Below are 24926 nucleotides of genomic sequence, written 5' to 3'. Positions count from 1 at the left end.
GAAAAAGTGGATATGATCTTTAAGGGTAAAAATAGATAATGAAATAAAGAACTTTTAAGCCTTCATAATGAAAAGACCAGAGCTGAATAGAAAATCCAACATTCAAATGTAAGACTGAAGAAAAGTATAAACGATAAACATGAAAGAATAATCGTAAGAGACAATAAAGTTAAACTGTTTATTTTCCTATTTGGGAAAATTATACAACTAACTCCTAAGAACGTTATAATTATTAGGGCAGTTAGAGGGACTCTACATGGACAGAGGGAATGGGTGAGTAGATTATGTTGGAATGATCTAAAAAATATGAAGAGACTGCAAAAATACGTATACCCTTTGACCCAGCAATATCACTTCTAGGACTGTATCCCCAAGAGATAATAAAAATGGGAAAGGGTCCCATATGTACAAAAATATTTATAGCAGCACTCTTTGTGGTGGGCAAAATTGGAAATCAAGGGGATGCCCATCTATTGGGGAATGGCTGAACAAATTGTGGTATGTGAATGTAATGGAATACTACTGTGCCATAAGGAATGATGAACAGGAAGACTTCAGAGAGGCCTGGCAAGACTTATATAATCTGATGCTGAGTGAAAGGAGCAGAACCAGGAGAACTTTGTGCATGGCAATGACCACAGTGTGTGAGAGTTTTTTCTGGTAGACTTGGAACTTCATTGCAATGCAAGGACTTAAAAAAAAATTCCCAGTAGTCTTCTAAGGTAAAATGCCTTCCACATCCAGAGAAAGAACTATGGAATTCAGTTGCAGAATGTAGCAGATTATTTGTGTGTGTGTGTGTGTGTGTGTGTGTGTGTGTGTGTGTGTGTGTGTGTGTGTATGTGTGTGTATTGCGTTTTGGTTTGTTAGATGATTTCTCGCACTCATTTTAATTCTTCAGCATAGCATGACTATAGTGAAAATGTATTTAATAGGAATGTATGTGTAGAACCTATACAAAATTGTATGCCATCTCAGGGAGGGAGGGGGGAGGGAGGGGGGGGGAAGAAAAGAAAATAATAATCTAAGTTATATGGTAGTTATTGTAGAACACTGAAAATAAATTTAAAAAATGAAGAGACAAGAAAGAAGGTTGCACTGGGAGAAAGGGGAAGGGGAGAGCAAGAAAATTTTCTTACATAAAAGAGCTTTTATAGTGGAAAGGACAAAGGTGGTGGGGGTGGAATAGCAGGTAATACTTGAACCTCACTCTCATTAGAATTTGTTCAAAGAGGGAAGAATACAATAAAAACTCAGTTGGGGGTAGAAGTCTGTTTTACTCAGTGGGGAAATAGGAGGGGAAGGGAATAAGACATGTGAGGGGATTATAAAAGGGAGGACAGATTAAGGGAGGCAGTGGTCAAAAGCAAAGCAGACTTTTGAAGGGGGACAGGATAAAAAGAAAGACAGAAAGAGAAGAAAATAGGATAACTGTGAATGTAAATGGGATGAGTTCATTCATAAAATGGAAATGGATAGCAGAATGCATTAGGAACCTGAACCCACCAATATGTTGTTTACAAGAGACACACTTAAAATAGGGCACATGCAGAGTTAAAATAAAAAAGGCAGGGGTAGCAATCATGATCCCAGAAAAAGCAAAATCAAAAATAGACCTAATTAGAAGAGATAATCAGGGAAACTACATTTTGCTAAAAGGTACCATAGAAAATGAAATAATATAAAAATATTTTACAGCATCTTTCTCTGGCAAAGACCTCATTTCTCAAATGTATAAGGAACTGAGTTAAATTTATAAAAATTATAACCATTCTGCAATTGAAAATGGTTAAAAGACTTGAATAGGCATTTTCAGAAGAAGAAATTAAAGTTATTTACAGTTACATGAAAAAATGCTCCAAATCACTAGTGATTAGAAAAATGAAGATTACAACAGCTCTCAGGTACCACTTCACAGCTATCAAAAATGACATGGGGGCGGAGCCAAGATGGCGGAGTGAAAGCAATGACTCACCTAAGCTCCTGGACAAACTCCTCTGGATATCTCTGAAAGGAGAATCTGACCAAACTTTGGAGGTGTCGAATCCAGTGGGTGACAGACTTTGACAGATTCGGAGCCCAGGTTAGACTGGAAGGTCCACGGGAAGGATCTGTTCCACGGGGGTAAGCCCCCAGCACACATCGCAGCGCGGTCAGCGCAGCAGGGCAGAAGGGACCTGAGAAGCCCGAGAGTGGCGGGCGAAACCAGCAGAGCAGGAGACAAGCCAAACCGAGCCGGTGAGAGCCGCTGAGCGCCAGATATCAGAGCAGCAGCCCTTGAAACCTTCAGCCTGAAGACTAAACTTCGGTAAGTCACCTACTTGAACTTCCGGGAGCCAGGATGGCGGAGTGATCAGTAAATGCTCTCTCCTCCCCCCTGATGACCGTGAAAGAACCATAAAATATTTCCCCAGATAAATCCTGGATCAGCGGGAACAGCAGAAGGGGGCAAATAGTCTCATAACACCAGAGGCTAGAAAAATAGCAAAGGGAGATTCTTCCTACTGTGGCGGAGGCGATCCGGAAGGACAGATGACCCAGGGCAGAGAAAATTCGCACTGAGACCCAGGCAAGCCTCAGCGCCAGGAGACAAGCCCCAGGAGGGGCGGGAACACGCATTAGCATCTAGGCGTGCCCCAGCCCTTCAGGGGAAAAGGGAAGACAATAGGGAAGCTGGGATCACCATCCCCTGACCTTGCCTTTGCCTCAGGTCAGCTGAGGAGATCTCCTGAGACCAGACCACCCCTCCCACACACCTAACAAGCTAACCCCAGGGTTGATTTGGGAAACAAAAAACAAAAACCTGCTTTTAGCTTTTTCACACATCAGCTCAACACAAAGATCTGTACCATCTGAATGAAAGAACCAGAAGCTACAACACTCAGCCAACATCATGAATTGGAAAAAGCAGACGAAAAGTGAAAAAACCATAGAATCTTTCTATGGGGATAAGGACCAAAACACAAACACCAAAGAGGTCAGAGCTGAGACTGTACTTCCATCTGAAACCTCAGAAGGGACTATGAATTTCTCGCAGGCTCAACTAGATTACCTGCAACAGCTGAAGAAGGAAATAAAAGAAAAACTGGCCAATGATTTTAAAATTATAAAAAAAGAATCCACTGATGAGAACATCACTCTGAAAAGGAAAATTGAACAAATGGAAAAGGAAGTTCAAAAATTAACTGGAGAGAATAATTCCCTAAAAGGAAGAGTTAATCAAACGGAAAAGGAAACCCAAAACCTAATTGGGAAAATTGATCAAATGGAAAAGGAAACACAAAACCTAACTGGGAAAATTGGTCGAATGGAAAAAGAAGTACAAAAATTAAATGGAGAAAATAGCTCCTTAAAGGGAAAAATTGGTCAGATGGAAAAGGAGATGCAAAAGTTAACTGAAGAAAACAATACGATGAAGATTAGAATTGGGCAAGTAGAAACTAATGACTCAATGAGGCAACAAGAATCAGTCAAACAAAATCTAAAGAATGAAAAGATAGAAGAAAATGTAAAATATTTAATTGGAAAAACAACTGACCTGGAAAATAGATCCAGGAGAGAAAATTTAAGAATTATTGGCCTGCCAGAAACCTATGATGAAGAAAAGAGTCTGGACAATATCTTCCAGGAAATCATCAAGGAAAACTGCCCAGAAGTACCAGACCCAGAGGGCAAAATAGTCATCGAAAGAATCCACCGTTCCCCTCCCGAAAGGGATCCCAAATTCAAAACCCCACGAAATATCGTTGCCAAATTCCAGAGCTATCAAGTGAAGGAGAAAATACTACAAGCAGCCAGAAAGAAACAATTCAAATATCAAGGACACACAGTCAGGATCACACAGGACCTTGCAGCTTCTACATTAAAAGATCGAAAGAATTGGAACCCAATATTCCGTAAGGCAAAGGAGTTGGGACTTCAACCAAGGATCAACTACCCAGCAAAGTTCAACATAACATTTCAGGCAAGGAGAAAGTGATTCAACGAAATAAGGGATTTCCAGAGCTTCCTGACCAAAACACCAGAACTCAATAGACAATTTGATCTTCAAATGCAGGTCTCCAGAGAATCATAAAAAGGTAAACAGGGGGGAAAAAACAAAAACAAAAGCTTGCTACTCAATTAGGGCAAACTGTTTACCTCCCTATAAGGGAAGATGATACCTATTAATCTTGAGAACTGTGCAGCTATTATGATAAAAGGGATATATGTAGAGGGAACGGGCATAAAGTAAGTGATGTCATGTCAAAAATATGATTTAAGTATGAGAAGGGATTGTAATAGGAGGTGTGAAAAGGGGGAAGCAGAAAATGGCAAATTATATCACAGGAAGAAGTACAAAACTATAGTAGAGGGAAGGAGGGGAGGGAGATGAGCATTGTTTGAGAGGTACTCTCATCTGATTTGTTTAAAGGAGGGAACAATAATCTTAAGTAGATAATCCTAACTAGCTCTATAGGTAGTAGGAGGGGAAGGGGGAAGAAAGGGGAGGGTGGCTAAAAGGGAGGAAAGAAGCAATAAGAGTAAAGGGGAGTAAAAGGGAGGGGGGCTAAAAGAAGGAGGGGAAGGCTGCAGGAGGAGGGGGAGAAAAGTGAATACTATCGAGGAGGGGAAGGGAGACGGGAGAACTAAAAGCACAAATGGTGGGAAAGAGGTTGGAGGGAAATACACAAATTGTAATCATAACTGTGAATGTGAATGGAATGAACTCTCCCATAAAACGGAGATGGATAGCAGAATGCATTAAAAACCATAATCCAACAATATGCTGCTTACAAGAAACACATTTGAAACGGGGGGATACACATAGGATAAAGGTCAAAGGATGGAGCAGAATATATTGTGCTTCAGCTCATGTAAGAAAGGCAGGAGTAGCAATCCTAATCTCAGACAAAGCAAAAGCAGAAATAGACCTAATCAAAAGGGATAAGGATGGAAACTATATCCTGCTAAAAGGCACCATAGACAATGAAGCAATATCATTACTAAACATGTATGCTCCAAGTGGTATAGCATCCAGATTCTTAGAGGAGAGGTTAGGGGAGCTGAAGGAAGACATTGATAGCAAAACTATACTAGTGGGGGACCTCAACCTCCCCTTCTCTGAACTCGATAAATCTAACCTGAAAATAAACAAGAAAGAGGTTAAGGAGGTAAATAAAACTCTGGATAAGGTAGATATGATAGATCTTTGGAGAAAATTAAATGGGAATAGAAAGGAATATACCTTTTTCTCAGCGGTACATGGAACATTTACAAAAATTGACCATGTACTAGGACATAAAAATCTCACAATCCAGTGCAGAAAGGTAGAGATAATCAATGCATCCTTTTCAGATCATAATGCATTAAAAATTACATGTAATAAAAGGCCATGGAAAGAGAAACCAAAAATCAATTGGAAACTAAATAATCTAATTCTAAAGAAAGGTTGGGTTAAAGAAGAAATCATAGAAACAATCAACAATTTCATTCAAGAGAATGACAATAGTGAGACAACATACAAAACTTATGGGATACTGCAAAAGCAGTTATTAGGGGAAGTTTTATATCTTTGAATGCTTACATAAATAAAATAGAGAAAGAGGAGATCAATGACTTAGGCTTGCAGTTGAAAAAGCTAGAAAAAGAACAAATTGAAAATCCCCAAGTAAATACCAAATTAGAAATACTGAAAATCAAAGGAGAGATTAATAAAATTGAAATTAAGAAAACTATTGAATTAATAAATAAAACCAATAGTTGGTTTTATGAAAAAACTAATAAAATTGATAAACCTTTTGTCAATCTGATTAAAAAAAAGAAAGAAGAAAATCAAATTACTAATATTAAAAATGAAAGGGGTGAACTCACCTCCAATGAGGAGGAAATTAAAACAATAATTAGAAGCTACTTTGCCCAACTTTATGCCCACAAATTAGATAATCTAAACGAGATGGATGAATATTTTAAAAAATACAAATTGCCCAGATTAACAGAAGAGGAAGTTGAATACTTAAACAACCCCATCTCAGAAAAAGAAATTGAACAAGCCATCAATGAACTCCCTAGGAAAAAATCTCCAGGGCCAGATGGATTCACAAGTGAATTCTATCAAACCTTTAAAGAACAGTTAATTCCAATACTATATAGACTATTTTTGAAAACTGGGGAAGAAGGAGTCCTCCCAAATTCTTTCTATGATACAAATATGGTTTTGATACCCAAACCAGGAAGAGACAAAACAGAGAAAGAAAATTATAGACCAATTTCCCTAATGAATATAGATGCAAAAATTTTAAATAAGATTTTAGCAAAACGAATACAGCATCTTATCACGAGATTAATACATTATGATCAGGTAGGATTCATACCAGGATTACAGGGCTGGTTCAATATTAGGAAAACTATTAGCATTATCGATCACATCAACAACAAAGCTAACAAAAACCACATGATTATCTCAATAGATGCAGAAAAAGCTTTTGAGAAAATACAACACCCATTCCTACTAAAAACGCTGGAGAACGTAGGAATAAAGGGAACTTTCCATAAAATAATAAGCAGTATCTATCTAAAACCTTCAGCAAGCATTATATGCAATGGGGATAAGCTAGATGCATTCCCAATAAGATCAGGAGTGAAACAAGGTTGTCCATTATCACCACTATTATTCAATATGGTACTAGAAATGTTAGCTGTAGCAATTAGACAAGATAAAGATATTCAAGGAATAAGAATAGCCAAAGAAGAAACTAAGTTATCACTCTTTGCAGATGATATGATGATTTACCTAGAGAATCCCAGAGATTCAAGTAAAAAATTACTTGAATTAATAAACAACTTTGGCAAAGTTGCAGGTTACAAAATAAACCCACACAAATCTTCTGCGTTCCTATATATTAGCAACAAAGTCCAACAGCAAGAGATAGAAAGAGAAATCCCATTTAAAGCTAGGGTAGACAGTATAAAATACTTAGGAGTCTACCTGCGAAAACAAACCCAGGGATTATATGAACAGAATTACAAGACACTTTTTGAACAAATAAAGTCAGATTTAAGTAAGTGGAAAAACATTAGTTGCTCATGGGTAGGCCATGCTAATATAATAAAAATGACAATTCTACCTAAATTAATATACTTATTTAGTGCCATACCAATTAAACTATCAGACAATTACTTTCTAGAGCTGGATAAAATAATATCAAAATTCATTTGGAAAAACAAAAGGTCCAGAATATCAAAGGGACTAATGAAAAGAAATGCTTGGGAAGGTGGCCTAGCGCTACCAGACCTCAAACTGTACTATAAAGCAGCAATTATCAAAACCACTTGGTGTTGGTTAAGAAACAGAGAGGTAGACAAGTGGAATAGACTTGGCACTCAAGATGCAGTAGGCAAGGAATATAGCAACCTTCTGTTTGATAAACCCAAGGACCCCAGCTTCTGGGATAAGAACTCATTGTTTGACAAAATTGCTGGGAAAACTGGATAACAGTGTGGCGGAAATTAGGCATAGACCTATACCTGACACCGCACACAAGAATAAAGTCCAAATGGGTACATGATTTAGGTATAAAGATTGATACCATGAATAAACTGGAGAAGCAAGGAATAGTGTATTTATCAGATCTATGGAGAAGGAAAGAATTCTTTACTAAAGGAGAGATAGAAAGCATTATGAAATGCAAAATGGATAACTTTGATTACATTAAACTGAGAAGTTTTTGCACAACCAAACCCAATGCAACCAAAATCCGGAGGGATGTAGTAAATTGGGAAAGAATTTTTGCAGCTAAGCTCGGGGATAAAGGCCTCATTTCTAGAATATATAGAGAACTGACTCATATGTATAATCATACAAGTCATTCCCCAATTGATAAATGGTCAAAGGATATGAACAGGCAATTTTCAGAGGAAGAAATTAAAGATATCTATAATCATATGAAAAAATGCTCTAAATCACTATTGATTAGAGAGATGCAAATCAAAACAACTCTGAGGTACCACATCACACCTATAAGATTGGCAAACATGACAGAACAAGAAAATGATAAATGCTGGCGAGGATGTGGGAGAGTTGGAACACTAATTCATTGTTGGCGGAGCTGCGAGCGCATCCAACCATTCTGGAGAGCAATTTGGAACTATGCCCAAAGGGCTACAAAAATGTGCATACCCTTTGACCCGGCAATATCACTACTAGGACTATATCCCCAAGAGATCATAAAAATGGGAAAGGGTCCCACATGTACAAAAATATTTATAGCAGCACTCTATGTAGTTGCCAAAAACTGGAAGTCAAGGGGATGTCCATCAATTGGGGAATGGCTGAATAAATTATGGTATATGAATGTAATGGAGTACTATTGTGCCATAAGAAATGATGAACAAGAAGACTTCAGAGAGGCCTGGAAGGACTTATATGACCTGATGCTGAGTGAAAGGAGCAGAACCAGGAGAACTTTGTGCACAGCAACGACCATAGTGTGCGAGAGTTTTTTCTGGTAGACTTGGAATTTTGTAATAACGCAAAAACTTCTTATAAAAAAAAAAAATCCCAAAGGTGGTTCTCAAGGCAAAATGCCTTCCACACTCAGAGAAAGAAATATGGAAGTCATTCACAAAATGTAGCAGATCATGTTTGTGTATGTGTATGTGTTTGTGTATCATGTTTTGATTTGTTATATGATTTCTTTCATTTATTTTAGTCTGACTACATAGCATGACTATAGTGAAAATATACTCAATAGGAAAGTATATGTAGAACCTATACAGAATTGTATGCAGTCGTGGGGAGGGAGGGAGGAGTGGGGGGTAGGTTGGGGGGGATAAAATCTCAATTGTATGGCAGTGATTGTTAAACATTAAAAAATTAAAAAAAAAAGAAATGACGTGCTAAATGTATTGACAATGCATTTCTTACTTATTTTTAATATAATTTCGCTTCTTAATGGGAAGATCTTCCCCACCCATTAATGAGCCTGGGAAGATTTGTAGGAAGACCCACAGCTTTTGTTAATGAGGCACTGGTTCTCAAGGGTTATGATGCCCTCTGACTCTGAAAAATGTGTAAATACTTGAGGTTTTACTTTGGGGCTCAGTTTTGGAAGAAGCTTTGTGTGCCAGATGAGACTCTGGGAAGCCACTAAGCAGCCCCCTGGCTTTGAAAACCCAGATTTTAGTGCTTCTCTCCCTGTTAACTATGTATGTATGTATGTAATGGTCAGACAGTTGGATCAGTCTGTTGATCTATGATGTAAGTATTGATTTCAGACAGTAGGAAGCCATGTCTGTTGATTTTGATTTCTCTGTATTTTCTCTGAAGTGTAGAGTGGCTGACTTTTTCTCCTGAACTAAGTGCTTGATTAAAGTGATTGTTGATCCCTCAAAAGTTGTTTTTCCTTTTAGAAAGGCAAATCTAAGAACTTGTGATAGGAGGCCCTCCCATGTATGTCAGGGTCTTTACTGTTACACTAGTGAGGATTAGGGAAAATAGGTCCACTAATAAACTGCTACTGGAATTGTTAATTGAGACCAACTATTCTGGAAAACAATCTGAAACTATGGTCAAAGGGCCATAAAAGTGTGCATATTATATGAACCAGCAATGGCGCTACTAGGTTTGTATGCCAAAGAGATCAAAGAAAAATGAAAAAGGATGCATATATACAAAAATATTTATAGCAGCCCTTTTTATGGTGGCAAACAACTGGAAAATAGAGGATGCTGATCAATTGGGGAATGACTGAACAAGTTGTGGCATATGATTATGATAGAGTATTGTTGTGGTACAAGAAATGAGGAGGAGATGGTTTCAGAAAAATCATGGCAAGAGGTATATGAACTAATATAAAGTATAGTTAGAACTGGGAGATCATCGTGCACAGTAAAGGCAATTTTGCAATGATGATCAATTGTGAAAGACTTGGCTACTTTGCTCAATATAATGATCCAAGAGAATTCCACAATGAAAAAAATTGTATCCACCTCCAGAGAGAGAACTGATGAACTCTGAGTGCAAATAGAATTGCTTTACTTTATTTTTTTTGTGTGGTATAGCGAATATGGAAATACGTTTTGCATGATTTCACATATATAATGAATATAATTTTGCTTGCCTTCTCAGTGGGTGAAGGAGGAGTGAAAGGTAGGGAGAGAATCTGGAACTCAATTTAAAAAAGAAATAAATGTTAAGATAAATAATAATAGAAAAAATTAAATTTGCAGCATGCTTTCATTCTCAACCCCTATTCCCCCTTAATTCCTATGGACTTTCCCTTCCTACCTTTGCTCCTGGCTTTTTAGACATTGGTAATATGCCCCAGCTGTTCTGGATCTTGGGACCTACTTAAAACAGAATATCTCTATTACTTTCTCATCCTGAAACATCCTTCTGCCATTCTAGCTCCCTTCTCCTATGGGTCAGTTCCTTCTGAGTCTTCCTCTTTGAGTACTGGCTTAAGCAAGTCAATCTGCGTTTGCCTCCCCAGCCTGGCTTTGCTTCTGACTTTCCAGATTTTGATTTTTTTCCCTACCTGGTTCCCTTCCTTCTCCTCCCTTTTTCAGCTCCCCTTTAATTTGTCTTCCCCTATAAATCTAAAATCCTCTTAATTTTTTCTTGTATTCTTATGCTTGTCATCTTACCTTTTTGTTTTGGGTACACACTGCTGATACTTTAGTATTTCATGGTTCTATGATTTCAGTAGGGTGGGTTATTCACTCAGCCAATGAAAATCACAGACGTTCAGCAGGAGGCCTTTAAAAGTTTTGTGTTTTAAAAAAATATATTGCCTTATTTTCTACCTTTGAATGATGTTTCTCCAATCTTAGCTGACAGACGTAGTCCATAACTGAAGTAGCTAGATGGCACAGTGGAGAGAGCACTGGTTCTAGAATCAAGAAGACCTGAGTTCGTATCCACTTTCAGACACTTATAGCTGTATGACTCTGAACTAGTCACTTAGCCTCTGTTTGCCTCAGTTTCATCTGCTGTAAAAATGGGAATAGTGGCAACAGCTACCTTCCAGGGTTGTTGTGAGAATCAAATGTTATTTGTAAAACATTTTAGGATAGTGCCTGATGCATAGTAGGCTCCAGATAAATGTATGTCCCCTCTCCTTCCCTTCCCTTTTTATCCAAAGTCTTCCCAATTTGGAGTATGACCTTCATAAACTTCCACAACAAATCATGAGTAAGGGCTACAGACCCAATATTATATACTCTTTATGCATATAGAGAGACACAGAGCATGATTTTTTACACTAATGACCTACTTAGCTAAATACCAGCTGGGAGATCAAAGCTTGCTTTTGACTTGTACAAAGATATTGCAGGACATGAGGATCCCGTGAGAGTTCTTGCTTATCTCTTTTGTATTCCACTCTTCCCTACAGATAATAAAAAAAAAACCAGCAGCAACAACTACCACAAATGTTTCCAAGTGAATTTTCCCCACAGTTGAAATAATGACTGTCTTGATTTTGGTATTGTAAAACATGTTACACTTGACACTCTTGTAAATGAGCATTGGTTACTTATTCTCAAACTCATCTGATGAGGTGGCATAGCCTTCATGCATGAGTAGGAGAAACCTATTTCATATCATAATAATATGGTGTGATTCAGAAAAATGGGTTCTCAACATTCAAAAGGATCTGTGATCACATCAATTTGGATGTCCCTTCCAACAATGCAAATTACAACTCATTCATGCCTGTCCATCCTCCTGCATGAATGTTCTTATAATTCCATTAGTTCATCACAGGGATCCATCTAACATGTCAGGGGGATTCCTCATTTTCTCTTGACATTGCAAAGATACCAATGGTACACTCTGACTGTGCACTTGTCATTCCTCATCCTTGTCACATGGACAGCTTATCTTTTCTTCCTATCACACATTTACTGAGGGCATCTTTTATTTCTGTTCCTTTAAAGTTCCTCATTAGCCACATGATGCCTTCTTGCAACTGCCACACATTTTCCCCTTACCTTCAAAGTGATATTTATTTTGAATTCTTTAGAAATTGGAGAGTTCTGTATCTCCCCAAAATAAAAACAACACAGATGGAATGTTTGTATAGTATTGTATAGTTTGTATAGTATTAAAAGATGGGCCTTTTTTCCCCAGGAGGTAGTTAAAAGAATTTGAGGGCTGTTCAACCCAATCTTTTCCTTTTATTTGTATTCCCAGAGCATAATATAGTACCTGGAACATTGTGCCAAGATCTGAATTAGGGACCAAATAGACGATTGCTATAATAGTTCAGATGAGAGGTAATGAAATCTTGAAGTACAGTGGCTAGCCAGTGTGTATAGAGAGAAAACACTGTAAAAATGCTTATTAAGAGCAACGTTACAAAAGGTAGTGATCAGTCTTAGAGGACCTGAATTTGGGCATTGATATTGAGGAAAATAAAGGATAGGAATTGTGATAAGAAAGGAATACATGGGAAGGGTATATGCAACATGATAAAAGCATGGAGTTAAGAATAAAAGAGAATGAAAAAGTTCAATGCTGAGATTAGGTAGAAGAAGAATGTTAAGCATGCTCTTTTGGATGGAGTAGAAGGACCATGTAAGGGAATAGAAAGAAGTGAAGTAACTGAGGCTGAAAACAGAGGGGATAGAAATGAGAAGAAATACATTTAGGAATATCTGAAGAAAAAAAAGGAGTTAAAAAAACTAGATCTCAAAGAATGGGAAAATAAAATTCAATAAATTATTAACATTCCTCTGAAAAGTGTATTAACACTATTTTATATGCTTTCTACTCAAAATACAGAACTCCCAATTTGAAAAGTCAAGTTGGACACAATTTATAATTTCCAACCCTTCAGAGTTTCTCTAATACATTGTACTACATGTAGTGTGATGAATTAATCTGCTCTTTCTCTCTGGAGATTTATCTATCAAGTAAACAACCCAGAGCAATTCAAAGAAATGAGTGGTAAAAGCATTGTTAATTTTCTCTTTAACACAATCTATTTTTCTTTGAATGAGGTAGTGATTTCAGGACCTAAGTGAAGCAAACTCCTTCTTAGCCCTTTTAACTCCAAAAAACCATGTTAACTGGCAGCCAGTAACTTCAGATTAATTTATAATCTATGCATATATTCAGTGCCAAAGAACATGAAAGACTTTCAAAAGGGATTATAAGAACTCTAGAGGTGCATGTAGAATGAATTTGCTGAAATAAGACCTATTTAGTGTGCCTTCCTTTCATTCTGGTATTCCTTTTTTGTTTTTAAGAATAGTGTGTGCTAGGGGAAGACTTAACAGTATGCCCCTCCTTGCATATGAACTAGAAATTCACATTTTAGATGAGTCCTCTACAAGTATTTTTTAAATAATGTTCATGGCAGTAGTGTTTTTAGTATCCTTGCTAATGTAAGCTTATTAGGAAAAGAACTTATTTATGCCATATTATCCAATAGCCATAAGTAATTATGAAGCTTTTGTTTTCTTATATATGTTTTCTTAACATATTACAAAAAATATTTAAAATAACTCACAATATTTAAAGGTTAACGAACACCTATCCTACAAAAAAATTCTTAAAACTGGAGAAAGCACTCTGCTGAACTCATGAAAAAGCAAATGTGGTTCCATTAGCCAATCCAAGGAAACAGAAAGCAAAAAATAATGAACAGGCTAATTTCAGTAATAAATTTTAATGCAAAGTAATTTAAAATACTTACACAGTGTAATATGGAGCAATATATCCACAAAAAACTTGGTATGGCTAGATTGACTTCATATCAGAAATGCAAAGATGGTTCAGTGTTAACAAAAAGTAGAATAACTAACCATATAAACAACTAAAAGAAAACCCACATCCAGAAAAATCCTTTAACATAATATAGTACATTTTTATGTTAAAAAAGTATAGGTATGGAGGGACCTTTCTTTAATATGATTAAAATGCAATTAACATGAAGAGTTAGAATTACTTGAAATGGAGAAACACTAAAAGCTTTCCCAGTACAAACAAGGGCAAAGTCAGAATGCCATTTCTCTCCATTACTTGATATAATTTTTGAATTTGAAAACAATATATAAAAATAATATTAACAAGAGAAAAATATCAAAGATATAAACACATGCAGAAAGGAAATACAATTATCCCTATTTTCAGAAAGCCCCAGTTAACTTCAGTAAAATAGTTGGATAGAAAATAAATCCCCCAAATAGTATTTCTAATACTAATAATAACAGGAATAAATGGTAATATTGAAAATTCTGTTTAAAATAGCTATTAAATGTGTCAAATGTCAAGTAATTCACTTACCAACATACTCATGCATAAGATCTTTCTGTAATTTTATAAATAAACCCACAAAAAAACTTTTCACAGAAAGAAAAGAAGATAAATCAGTAGAGTTATATTAACCATTCAAGGTTTGTCTTGCCAGTATAATAAAATAACATGACAACACTATGTCAATTAATTTACAGACCTGGTGTTATGCCAATCAAATTATTAAGGAAGTGGTTTATACAAAGATAAAAAAACAAAAAATACTTTGGAGGAAAATGGTCTATAATCTTTTTTTTTTTTTATTTAACTTTTAACATTTATTTTCACAACATTTTGGGTTACAAATTTTCTCCCCTTTTATCCCCTCCCCCCCCCAAACCCAAGCATTCTAATTGCCCCTGTGACCAATCTGCTCTCTCTTCTATCCTCCCTCTCTGCCCTTGTCTCCGTCTTCTCTTTTGTCCTGTAGGGCCAGATAGCTTTCTTGACCCCTTAACCTGTATTTCTTATTTCCCAGTAGTAAGAACATTACATTTGATCCTAACACTTTGAGTTCCCACTTCTTTAGCTCCCTCCCTCCCCACCCCTTCCCTTTGGAAGGCAAGCAATTCAATATAGGCCAAATCTGTGTGGTTTTGCAAAAGATTTCCATACTAGTTGTGTTGTATAGGACTAATTATATTTCCCTCCATCCTATCCTGACCCCCATTACTTCTATTCTCTTATGATCCTTTCCCTCCCCATGAGTGTCAACCTCGTATTGCATTCTCCTCCCCATGCCCTCCCCTCCATACTCCCCCCCACCCTGCTTGTGCCCCTGTCCCCCACTCTCCTGTATTGTGAGATAGGTTTTCCTATCAAAATGAGTGTGCATTTTATTCTTTCCTTTAGTGGAATGTGATGAGAGTAGACCTCATGTTTTTCTCTTGCCTCCCCTCTTTATCCCTCCACTAATAAGTCTTTTGCTTGCCTCTTTTATGAGAGATAATTTGTCCCATATAACTTCTCCATTTCTCCTCCCAATATTTCTCTCTCACTGCTTGATTTCATTTTTTTTTTTTAAGATATGATCCCATCCTCTTCAATTCACTCTGTGCACTCTGTCTCTATGTATGTGTGCGTGTGTGCATGTGTGTGTGTGTGTGTACTCCCACCCAGTACCCAGATACTGAAATGTTTCAAGAGTTACAAATATTGTCTTTCCATGTAGGAATGTAAACAGTTCAACTTTAGCAAGTCCCTTATGATTTCTCTTTGCTGTTTGCCTTTTCATGGTTCTCTTCATTCTTGTGTTAGAAAGTCAAATTTTCTTTTCAGCTCTGGTCTTTTCATCAAGAAAATTTGAAAATCCTCTATTTCATTGAAAAACCATTTTTTCTCCTGAAGTATTATACTCAGTTTTGCTGGGTAGGTGATTCTTGGTTTTAGTCCTAGTTCCTTTGACTTCTGGAATATCCTATTCCATTCCCTTCGATCCCTTAATGTAGAGGGTGCTAGATCTTGTGTTATCCTGATTGTATTTCCACAATACTTGAATTGTTTCTTTCTAGCTCCTTGCAATATTTTCTCTTTCACCTGGGAGTTCTGGAATTTGGCCACAATGTTCCTAGGAGTTTCTCTTTTTGGATCTCTTTCAGGCGGTGTTCTGCGGATTCCTTGAATATTTATTTTGCCCTCTGGTTCTAGAATCTCAGGGCAGTTTTCCTTGATAATTTCATGGAAGATGATGTCTAGGCTCTTCTCTTGATCATGGTTTTCAGGTAGTCCCAGAATTTTTACATTGTCTCTCCTGATTCTATTTTCCAGGTCAGTTGCTTTTCCAATAAGATATTTCACATTATCTTCCATTTTTCGAATCTTCACGCTATGTTCTGTGATATCTGTCTTTCTCATAAAGTCCTTAGCGTCCATCTGTACCATTCCAGTTTTGAAAGATCTATTTTCTTCAGTGAGCTTTTGAATCTCCTTTTCCATTTGGTTAATTCTGCTTTTGAAAGCATTCTTTTCCTCATTGGCCCCTTGCACCTCCCTTGCCAGCTGAGTTAGGCTAGTTTTCAAGGTGTTAATTTCTTCAACATTTTTTTGGTTCTCCTTTAGCAGGGAGCTGATCTGCCTTTCATGCTTCTCTTTCATCCCTCTCATTTCTCTTCCCAGTTTTTCCTCCACCTCTCCAACTTGACTTTCAAAATTGTTTTTGAGTTCTTCCATGGCCTGAGCCCATTGGGTGGGCTGGGACACAGAATCCTCGATTTCTGTGTCTTTGCCTGATGGTAAGCATTGTTCTTCCTCATCAGAAAGGAAGGGAGGAGGTGTCTTTTCTCCGAGAAAGTACCCTTCAATAGTTTTATTTCTTTTCCCTTTTCTGGGCATTCTCCCCAGCCAGTGGCTTGACCTCTGAATATTCTCCTCACACCCACCTCGCCTCCTGGTCCTCCCAGCCAGCGTTTGGGGACTGAGATTCAAATGCTGCTTCCTGCCTTAGGGCTTTTGGCGGGGGCAGGGCTGCTATTCAGTGTGAGAATTAAGTTCAGATGGTCAGGTTGGGGCAGGGCCGCCTCTCAGGCCCAGTTCCCTCAGGGGGTTTATGCACAGACCTTCCACAATGGATCCAGGCTCCCACCCGTTTGGGGAGCCCCTGTCTGCAGCCGCCTCTCAGCTTCTATCTCCCGGGGGGGCCCGAGCCATGGGGGCACCCCACTCCCCTCTCGACCTGCCAAAGAGACTCTCTCACCGACTCTTGTCACCTGTGGTGGGGGGGGGCTTGTGCTGCCGCTGGAGATCCCGTCCCTAAAGCCTGCTTGGATCTGTACCTCTCAGAGCCACGGCCGCCACAGGTCCAGGCTGGGCTCCACGTCTGCAGTGCGACGGACCTTTTGCGAGAGGTTTGCAGGTCCCTCTGTGGGTGGAGGGACCCTCATGGCCACAGGATATCTCGTCCCCGTAGCCCGTTCGGATCTTTTCCTCACAGTGTCGCGGCCGCTGCTGGGCTGCACTCAGCTCCCAGTCCCGGCACCCAGTCCACAGCGCGAATGACCCCCCACGAGAGGTTTGCATGTCTCTCCGGAACAGAAATCTCCCTCGCTCCCATATTCTGTGGCCTCTGGGTGCAGAATTCACCGTGGGTTGGTCCCCTCTAGCCGTTCTGTGGGTTGTGGGTTCGGAGCTATGTGTATGTGCGTCTTTCTACTCCACCATCTTGGCTCCGCCCCCTCCAATGGTCTATAATCTTGAGGGAAATAAAAAAAGTATGAAGGAGACATAATATTATGAGACTTTGAAATGTATTATAAGGTAGAAGTCATAAACAATATTCAGTAACAAAAACTATGTTAGTAGAACAGGCTATATAAGAAAGAAATGAAAGTAGTAGAAAACAGTAGCCCAGTGTTTTCTAAACCCTAGACATATATAACTGGAGAAAGAGTTCCTTTTTTGATGAGAACTACTGAAAAAAGTGGAAAGCAGTTTGGCATAAATTAGGTATAGACCAGAAGTTCACAAACTTCTTTGGCCTACTGCCCCTTACAAAAAAATACTCAGCACCCTGGCCCCCACTCCCAACCTGGAAATCTACTTTGTTTAACCCTTTAACTTAAAAATAAACTGTGTCACTTCAAAAAAATAAAATATTTTAAAAACAAATGAAACATCTTAAATTTAATAATTTATTGTAAATTTGTGGGATTTTTTTCCTGCATTGAAATTTTGACAATGTAATATTGCGTAGTATCCTATTGTAAACCAGTCATTACATGCACATATTCCTGCCAATGCATGCTGGACTTCCCAACAATGTTTGACACTCTTGCTTGCCAACACTTGTTTGTTAAGACATGTTGGCAGACTTGATCACTCGTTGGTTATAACTTGAATTTTGTGTGTTTATTTGGAAAATAATGTAATCACTATGACTAACTCTGTTACACAACAGATGAAGCATGTATGAATGATTTTTCAAAATTTTCTTCTCTTCTCTTCCTTCCTTATGCTTCCACCACCCCTTTATTTTTATCCAGCATCCCCCAATTGTACCTGAAGCTACTATTGCCTCCCCCTGAATCATGCCAGTAGCCTCTAGGGGGTGGTATCTCCCACTTTGGGAGCCTATTAATTAGACCATAGGCCAATCCTGCCTCCTGGGAGGAGGGCAGTGGAATGACCCAGGAGGGCAGTAGTAACCTTGGGTATAACTGGAGTGTGTTGAATGAAAAAAAAAGGTTAACCTAACCTAACCCCTGATAGTTCCTACCCTGATATCGCAGGGGTACTGAGTGACTGGTTTTTTTTTTTGGGGGAAAAGGGGTGATATTTACAAATAATTTTTGTAACTTCTGGTTTAGATCAATACCATATACCATAAAAAACAAAGGATATTTTCTTTTATTTCTCCTTTTAAATGAATTTTTAAAATAAATTTATTATCCATGTAAATGGAATAGCAAGTTGTACATAATAGATTTTCAATTTCATGTGAAATTTTTCTATTATACTATATAATAGAGATTCTTGTTTTTATCTCATAAATTAAAAAAAAAGGATACTTGATCTGAATATATTTATTCCCTCATTTATCTTTCTTGTGTTATTGTATAATGCAATACAATAACATTATATATTTTAGGGTGATTTAGGTGACATAGGGTACTGGACTTAGAGGTCAGGGGACCTGATTTCAAATATTTCCTCAGAGAGTTACTTACTCTGCATTCACTTAACCTCTGTTGGATTCAGTTTCCTGATATGTAAAAATGGGGATAATAGCAACTTCATCCCAGGGTTGTTGTGAGGATCAAGCAAAATAATACTCGTAAGGTGCTTTGCAAAACAAAGTGCTATGTAATATGATTACTATTACAGTTATTATTGCTGTAGCTAGAAGTTTTAGCAGTATTAAAAAAAAGTAGTGATGATAATGGATACTTCTGTTCTTATCAGAAATCCCTCTAATTTATCCCCATTGTATATAATGCTTTCTTTGTTTGCTTCTTACCTTATTTTTTCTCAGCTCCAGATTCTGTTATAAATCTAGACAACATAACTACAGACTTGCTCCTGAGTCATGCTCCAGTAGAGTTGATGGCCTTGCCCTTGTCAGCCAGCTGGAAGGCTTTTCATATTAGAGTAATAGTCCTATAGGCTTACTTCTGGTTTGTAGGATGGGGAGAAAAAGGGCTGAATTGACCATCCTTGCTCTGGGGTCATAGTGATGGTTCTGGAGCTGTAGGTCTACTCCTGGTCTGAGCCTGAGTCCATAATCTTTCCTTGGAGTCATACTGGTAGAGCTGCAGGTGTACCTTTTTCATTCCTCATTTTCTACCCTGATAGCTTGCCTGTGGGCTAAATTCATAATCTTTGGTTGAAAAGAACAACATACTATATTTTTTCCTTGGTTGATTTTTTTTTTTTAACACTATTGCGTTTGGTGTTCTTTTTAGATCTTTGTTAGAGTAGTTATGTAGGGAAATAGGTTGTATTGCCTTCTCCTACTCTGTCATATTTGCTGGTCTCCAACCTAATATACTTTAGTGAATTAGACCAACTGTTTCGGAAACAAATTTAGAATTATTCAAGAGAAGCAACCTAGTGATTTTGTGTCTACCCCCAAGGAAGTGAAAAAACAAACAAAAAATTTCAATAAATACCCCAAAATTCATAGCATCACTCTTTGTGGTAGTAAAGAGCTAGAAACAAACTACTCTCCCCATAGTTAATAATGATCTCTTGATTGCCAAATTTAAAGATCTTTTTTTCAATCCACATCCTTCTTAAAAATTGCAGTAGCCTCTTAACTTTTCTTTAGTATTTTGTACATTGGAGCACTCTCTCCTCCTGTATACTCACTCTCTCTTCTCTGGATTTTTGTGTCACCATTCTTTCCTGGTTCTCCTTCTATTTGTCTGACTACTTAGTTTTCTTTTCTCATGTCACACCCATCAATTGTGTGTATGGGCCAAGCATTTGTCTTTTCCGCTTTTCTTTCTTCCTCTTTTCACTTAGTGGCTTTATCATCTCCCATAGGTTCATTTATCATTTCAGTACAAATGCTTCCAGATCTGTGTAGCTAGCCTGAGTCTTTTCATCTAGGCTCTGATCCTACCCTCTGATCTTCCTAATAAACATTGAGAACTGGATTTATCATGGACATCTCAAACTCGACCTGTCCAAAACCAAACTCAGCATCTCTTTTCTTCTGAATTTTCTTGTTATCATCAAGAATGCCACCATCCTTCTGGTCACCCAGAGTAGCCCTCCCTGTCGTTCACTCTTCATAGCTAATTACTTCTCAGAGCTTGTCATTTTCATGTCCACAGCATCTCTACTTTACTTCTCTTCTCTCTACTCACACAGCCATTGCACTAGTTCAGGGTCCTCTTCTCTGTCTCCTGGGTGATTCCAATAAGCATTTTTTAGTCTTCTCATCTCATCTCTTCCCACTCTACACACAGCCAAAGTGATATTCCTAAAGAGCAGGTTTTATCTCTCCACTCAGTAAATTCCAGTAGCTCCCTGTTGTTTCTAGGATCAAATATAAGCTCCTTTGTCTTTGCGAGCTCTTTGGAATGTCACCCCTTTCTACCTTTTCAGACTTCTTACAAATTGTTCCACTGTATGTTTTCTTTTGCTCATTAAAAAGGCCATTCCCTGATTACTTCTTAAAGAGGCCTATTCACTCAATGGGTGTTACCTCCCATGAAGTGACTATGTCAAAAGGCCTAGCCTAAAAAGGCCAAGGTCTCCCATTGCATCCTGAGCCATCTCCAATCATCCTGATGAATATCTGGTCACTGGATCCAGATGCCTCAGGAGGAGAAAGTAAGGCTGATGACCTTGCACAGCCCTCCCTCACTCAAAACAAAATCAAGCGCAAAAGTCATGTCATCATTTCTCTGATGTCCTGGTCTTCTTCGAAAATGAAGGATGAACACAACTGTATGCAATCTATTGCGTTGGTCCATTGTGATAGGACCAATATCAACCACAATTCCTTTCTTTTGTACCCTAGATTTTTCCCCTAAAATCTTGACTAGCCCCAGAAGTGTATCAAGTTTCCAGCTGTGCCTTCATTGATGGAACTTCCTGGTGATTGTTGGCTATCTTAACATGGTTTGCTTTGTCACTGAGGGGTATAAAAAAATGGTTAGCACCCTTCATACTTGGTCAATGTGAATGAAGACCATGTGAGTCACCACATCCTGTCTTGCTGAATAGATTCATTTCCATATGGGATAAAGTGAATATACAATTATAAAGTATTATTATGTGCTAGGATTCAGGGGTGGGGGCGAGGCCACATGTGGCCCTCTAGGTCCTCAAGTGTGGCGCTTTGACTAAATCCAAACTTCACAGAGCAAATCCCCTTAGTAAATGGATTTGTTTTGTAAAACTTGGACTCAGTCAAAAGACCACACTCAAGGACCTAGAAGGGCACGTGTGGCCTTGAGGCTGCAGGTTCCTCACCCTTGTTATTATGCTAAGTGTTGGAGACAAGAGGAGCTCATTTTCTGAAAATAAGTGTTATTGCATTCTTGTTGAATATCCTTGCTGTGTTGGACCTAAGTAAATTTCCTTTTGTTAATGTTTCAATGACCTGTGAATACTTCATTTTGTCCCAATATTTAATTTACACTAAGAAGTTGCCAATGTCAAGCCCATCCCTTACCTCCTTAGTGGCCTATTGGATGTTCCTCACACACTTTGCTTAATCTCACATCTTCATTCCTTTGCACTGACTTGTCTCTTATGTCTGAAATGGTCTCCTTCCTCACTCCAGCCTCATGAAGTCCCTAGCTTCCTTTGGGACTCTATTCAAGCAAGACCTTTAATAATACCTTCCTGACTGTTAATCTTCTTCTTTTCAAAACTACCTTGTATTCCTGTCTCTCTATTAGAATAAATGCCCTATAGGGTGGGGACTGTTTGAGTTTTGTTTTTTTTTACTCTTAGAACTTAGTACAGTGTGTGGCATACAGGTGACACTTAACAAAAGCTAATCGATTAATTGATTGGTTGTAGAGAACAGATAATGAAACATACCTCAGTTTTTACTGCAAAGAGATGGGCAAATACTAGAGCAGAATGTTATACACATCGAATAAGGCCTCAATTGGGGAAAAAGCCATGGTGCACAGTAAGAAGTGAAAAGCTATTAACTTAAATTCTGTGAAAAGTGGAAACTTGGACATGATGACCTGTTAAAAATCATAACTTGGATACAGAATCACAAATCCAGTATGTAAGTCATAATTCAGATAATGTGTCAGGTAAAAGCCATAACAGGAATACAGTGCCCTGTTTGTGATCATTTTGACCAGTATACAGTCTTGTGTTTGGGCTTTTTAGCCAATAACATTGGGTAAAAGTCCAAGCTTGGAAATGAATTCATTACTAAACAGAAAACTCCAAATATCCACCAATCAGTAGTAATGTACTCTCTAGCTTCTCCTCCTTTGTTTTCTATATTTACCATGGGAATTTTTGAAGTTCTTTTGTGGGATCCACTGAACTATCTGGCACTCACCCTACATCACCCCTGTTTTGTAAGTAATTATAATGATTGATTAAACTCCTGTAATCAATCTGGAGCTCCTTGGCCTCTTCCTTTGGTATCAAGAACACTTCACAGTTATGGAGAAGGTATAGTCTTCCCCAGCCAGGGAAATTCTGGACCTTACACATCGTCAGATCAGAAGATTTTGCTTGTTTTCTTTGTTATAAGGGGGAGTTCAATGTTGGTGGTGGGGTTGTTTATTCAGAGATGATTGTGATTGTAAATACAAAAGTCATAAATAAAATGTATTTTATATATGCATTACATTACATATAAATGTTATATATATGTGTATATCTATAAATTTATATTTATACATATATACATGAAATAATGTTACATTCCCTATCACTGGAATTCTTCAAGTTGGTTAAATACTTATGGCAGGGTGAAAAAAATGCTGTATTTGGTGTCTAAGAGTTTCACTTTGAATTCAGGTTCTGCTACTAGACTGACTATATGACCAACCTTAGGCAAGTCACTTTATTCTCTGAGCATAAGCTTTTCATCTGTAAAATGAAGGACATTGGATTAATTGAGCTCTAAAGTTTCTTTCAGCTCTGATTCTGTGATTCTGAGGTCCCTCCTCTAATCTTTTCACCTTCAAGTTTTATCTTTCATAGTATTTCTAGACTAACCTAACCTTGTCATTCCTCATTCATCTCAATCTAATAAATATTTACTTGGTGCTTACTATTTGCAAGGCATTATGGTAGATACAAAATAAAAATGATGCAGTTCTGAAAGCTTGAAACTTTTTAAAAAAACCCAATATATAAACTACAACAGGTGTGAAAGAAGCTATAGCACTTGAAGACTAGCTGGCATTCTCCATCAACATTGCACTAATTATAATGTAGCCTTAGTATAGTGCCATAATTATTATCAGTTAATTAGACCTTAAAATGTATCTTTGATAACACTACTGGCATTTAATCATGTAACAGGTAACGTATGAACATTATTAGGGGGACATAGGACTACAGTGAAGCATAATTAAATTCCTTTTTGTTTCCTGATATCTTACTGATTGTGATAATAGCCTTGCAATTAATATACAGCTGACATGGAAGTGAAGGTCACATCAAATTAATAGTCTGTATAACAATTACACATTTCAGCAAAATGTTTAAAAAGCTTATTAAAAAGAGGGCACAGAAAATGACTTAAGTGGATGATCCTTCCTGTTGTCATTTGGCAAAACCATACAATAAATAGAATGTCTGGTTTTTAGCTTACATCATACAGTCTATGAAATGATACCCAAGAGTGAATGCCAAGAACATTTTAAGTAATGAAAACTAAGTTCCAGCTCTTAGAAAATGGAAAGAAAAATCTTGATCAAAACAATAAATTTATACCTTAAAAAATAGCAGATAAATGGAATGATACTTCAATGAAATAAGAGCTATGTTTTTTAATGAAATGCATGATATCAAAGTTAGAACCCTGGGAAGTCAGGGCTTTGTCCTAGGGCATCAGAACTGAGAGAGTGCAAAATTTAGCACTTCTACTTACTCTTCAGTTAAACAGAAATCTCTGTATAAACTAATTTTCCCTCCCACACAACTGAATTTGTCTTAATTTCTTTCATTATTTTCACAGCATGAGTTATGAGGTTGATTTGATGAAGGGCTTCAAGCTGCTTGGCCAAGGCTTGATATGTGCTGCTTGCCCCAGGTAACAAAATTGCTAGTTATAGCACAGCATGCTGAGTCTTTTTATAAAGATGAAGAATTGTTATGTTATGTGCTTCTCTCTGAATCTGTTAGATAATAGTTGGAATTCAGGGGAAAATCTGTGTCTTGTATAGCTTTGCATGCTACACAGTGCCTGGATGAGTTCTTTGCACATTGTGGATGTTCAATAAATATTTGTTACATGTTAAATGAATAAGCATGGTAAATGTAGTCTGTTCTGCCTTAGTTATTTAAGAAGACATTTTCTATTAGAATATAAGCGCCATGAGAGAAGGAATTGTTTCATTCTGTGACTTCACTCTTTTATCATCTCCACCCCACTGGAACCCTGGATCCCCCTGGCTTGGATAAAAATCCCTCTTTTGCTCATCTTTCTTGGAATTGAACCTTCATGTCATTTCTTTCAGCCTCCTCCATTTGTTCTCTACAGCTATTT

General features: G+C 37.7%; 1 long non-coding RNA gene across 1 annotated transcript in view; it reads left to right on the top strand.

Annotated features, from left to right (window-relative positions):
- Window positions 1-24926, top strand: part of LOC140505882 (uncharacterized) — a 53167-nt gene that overhangs the window by 10510 nt on the left and 17731 nt on the right. Inside the window, exon 3 of the long non-coding RNA XR_011967695.1 lies at window positions 24396-24470. This is a non-coding gene — a long non-coding RNA (uncharacterized lncRNA). The remainder of the gene's footprint in view (window positions 1-24395; window positions 24471-24926) is intronic.

Source organism: Notamacropus eugenii, chromosome 1 (genome assembly GCF_028372415.1).
Source record: "Notamacropus eugenii isolate mMacEug1 chromosome 1, mMacEug1.pri_v2, whole genome shotgun sequence".
NCBI classification, from domain to species: Eukaryota; Metazoa; Chordata; class Mammalia; order Diprotodontia; family Macropodidae; genus Notamacropus; species Notamacropus eugenii.
This window is presented reverse-complemented; position numbering and strand designations above follow the sequence as displayed.